The sequence below is a fragment of the Prionailurus bengalensis genome, chromosome D2 (genome assembly GCF_016509475.1).
Source record: "Prionailurus bengalensis isolate Pbe53 chromosome D2, Fcat_Pben_1.1_paternal_pri, whole genome shotgun sequence".
Taxonomy (NCBI): Eukaryota; Metazoa; Chordata; class Mammalia; order Carnivora; family Felidae; genus Prionailurus; species Prionailurus bengalensis.
In genome coordinates, this window is record NC_057351.1 from 43,062,582 (window position 1) to 43,066,285 (window position 3,704).

The following is a 3,704-nucleotide window of genomic DNA, read 5'->3' on the forward strand; positions in this document are numbered from 1 at the left end:
ATGACTTCATCCTATTCTGGGTACAGGAGATCTTGAGTCTAAGTCTCTGCCTGTCCTCAACAACTTGGATTCTGGTAAAGGACAGACCTCCCATACTCTCTCTAAGTCTGGCTGTTATTTTCCAAAACCCAGAATAATCCATCCTTTTACAACTGCCACATACTAATTGAGGATCATTGTCAACATACCTGTGAATGTCCTGCTACATCTCTACATTGTCCCTCTACACTTGGCAGCTGTCCACTCTTCTTCGGTGTATACTGACTTAGCAATGCTATTATGAGTGTAAGGAGGCTTTTCCAGGTTGGTTTCCTTTCTAGCAATGTTCTGAGTTCCTTCCAACTTCTGTGTTTTCCAAGATGCAATGCATTCTGTTTCTCTGCAGTTGGGGAGTTCCCTCTAGCCAAGAATTACATTTTGTTAAATCATCCCTTCCAAATGTTTTCTCTACAACCACTGTAATGAACTGACAGATGGGTGTCTGATCTTCAGAAAGTATAATGAAGATTTATTTTCTAAACTGTTAGGACAAGCCAAGGTTATCATACAAAAAAAACTAACACACTGCAAATTGTGCTCAATTTAACCAAAAGTGTCAATTTCATTGGCTACGACTTTTCCCACTGAATCATGTTGATAATATAGATATATTTGTACATCCAGAGCTTATATCATCATGTTGATTGCCTTGCTGATAAACATTAATTTTCTTTTTTTTTTTTTTTTTTTTTTCAACGTTTATTTATTTTTGGGACAGAGAGAGACAGAGCATGAACGGGGGAGGGGCAGAGAGAGAGGGAGACACAGAATCGGAAACAGGCTCCAGGCTCCGAGCCATCAGCCCAGAGCCCGACGCGGGGCTCGAACTCATGGACCGCGAGATCGTGACCTGGCTGAAGTCGGACGCTTAACCGACTACGCCACCCAGGCGCCCCTAAACATTAATTTTCAAGAGGACTGGAACTTTCACAAATTCCATAAATATTATCATATTCAGGGGAACATTTTAAGCATGTTAACTCAGCATAAGTAATGGTTCTGGTGTTTGGTTACCCTGTGTTCTTCAGAAAGGAATGACCTGGGTATCTCATTTGGGCAACTTGAAGAAAAATACCCAGACATACAAGATCATCAGTGTATATTGATGAAACTCAGGTTCCGTTTGTGCCTGTCCATAGACCATGAACTTCTGGGAATAGAAATATTACTAAGAGATATCATACTAAGATGAACAGATGAAACTACCATAAGAATTTCCCAATTTTCTAGAATCTAGCATAACCTATTACCCTCACTGGTAACTGACCACTGAGCCACTTGATTTTTCTAGAGGATTCCATTCTCTTAGTCATATTGCAGCTTCCTCCCCTGTTCTTCTGCTAAAAGGTTGTTGCTTAGGCATTTTGTCACAGGTGGAATAACAGCTGTATTCCTGTAGCTTGCTACTGTCTCTTTTTACATAGTAAAGGCAAATATAATGCAAATTAATGCCACAAAATAATTGGCCTCTCTCCACCTGAAATCTACACAGAAGCTGCAGTGCCACTGCTCAGTGGCCAACAATTCACACTGAATGCTCTGGTGGATGAATTGGCTCTATACCCAGAGTGAACAGTGCAAGCAAACCATAAAAAAATAAAATGTACTAAACCACCAACTGACATTATGGAAATAAGACACTGGCTGGCCAAAAACCACAGTGTATCAATTAGCAGGATCTTAGTATTTGGCAGAAAGAACTCTTGGTTCTGGAAACAGAATGCTGCATGTTTTATGCAGTCATATAACATTTCCCTTGTATTCAAAGAAGGCAAACACCTGCAGTACATCCTGGGAAAGCTCAGATTACAGTGTTAAAGTTTGCATCAACTCAGTCCGAAGCTTCCATCAATTAAGCTTGGTTGACAATGATGACTGCTATAATCACCTAATGGATTGGTCCTTTTGTTTTTCTCTCCATAGCCCTCGGTAGAAATTTCAAGGACATAAGTCGGTTTCCATCTGGTGGAAGGGAAGACATAGGAAATCTTGATTGCTTGGTAATTTCAAATGAGACTTTACTTGATGGCTGAACCGTGGTGGGGGTCCTTAAGGCAGAGGGCAGATGTAGGCAAAAGCTGTTGAATCTGTCAGTACTTCGACAGTTGAGAGGTTCAGAGAAGGAAGTTTCCGCTCATCAAATTCACAGGGACCTGGTCTTTTGGAAGAATGGAGATTACATGTACTTGGCTCAGACTGACAAGGATCAAAACTCTGCTTTGCCATTTATTGGTTTGTTGACTTTGGGAACATCCTTTTCCTTTCCAAATTTCAGATTCCTCTTTTGGAAAATGGAGATGTTACCTACATAACAAAATTACTGTGGGGATGAAGAATAATAGATATAAGTTACATGCCCCCTTCCTTGGCCGACTATTACTACAGTGAGTGCCGCTGAAGAGTATTTACTTACTCAGACTCAGAAGGAGTGATAAATTTGAAGGGATGCCAATGGCTGGCTGGCTGCTCAGGCAGGTAAAATTATACCACAGACAGGTATTTGTGTCCATAAATTCAGAAGAGAGGTTTCTGGACAGAAACCTTCTGGACAGGGAGGTTGGTTTATTGGCTATTTTAGTCTAAGACACAGTTAGTTCCACTCTTGACCACTTTGGAAAGAGGCAAAACTTATTCTTCGTGTGGATTTTGGAAAGTTACCGGATCTTCCTGAGCCTCGGTTTCTCTGTGGTGGAATAGATACGACACTCCTAGTTTTCTCATATTACTGTGAAATCAAGTAAGATGACATGCATAGGACACAGCATAGTACCTGGACCTTTGTGAATAAATGCAGTAATTGGTAAATAAGTGAATATTGGCCGTTTCGTCTTCCTCAGTTTCAAGGGTGAGGCTTAATGATATTTCCTCCCAACTCTGAGGAGTACCCTATGCAGGTCCCACAGGATTTGCCCTTATATGTATGTTTCAAGGAAGAGAAATAAGACTGAAGGTAGAGATTGGGATGTTTTATCACCCAATCAGCGTTATTAGTTGATGATAACTTCTTTGACCTGGCTTTGATAAGAGTCTAAGAAATTTATTTTTTTAACCAACAAAAACATTCTTTTCAAAAAAAGCTTTTAATGTTTATTTACCTTTGAGACAGAGAGAAACAGAGTGTGAGCGGGGGAGGGGTAGTGAGAGAGGGAGACACAGAATCCGAAGCAGGCTCCAGGCTCCAAGCTGTCAGCACAGAGCCTGATGCGGGGCTCGAACTCATGAGCCATGAGATCATGACCTGAGCTGAAGTGGGCCACCCAAACCACTGAGCCACCCAGGCGCCACCATCCTTAAAAGTAAGGAATGGGAAAGATGGGAGAAGAAAATAGAAGGTAAACTGTAAATGTAAAAAGTTGATTTATCGACTTGAACATTAACTTTGCTGACATTCCAGTGCTTCTACCAAACTTCAAACCACCCTAGTTTTCCCTTTTGTGTTAGTTTTCTATTGTGGCCATAACACACTGCCTCACATTCAGCTGCTTATTCAACACAAAGAGATAGCATCTTACAGTCCTGTAGTTTGGAAGACTAACACATATCTCATTGGGCTAAGGTAAAGGTGTTGAGGAGGATGAGTTAGTTTCTGGAGGAAGGATATATTTTCTTTCTTATTCAGGTTATTGGCAGGATTCACTATGTGCTTTGCTGTTGTAGGATCCAGG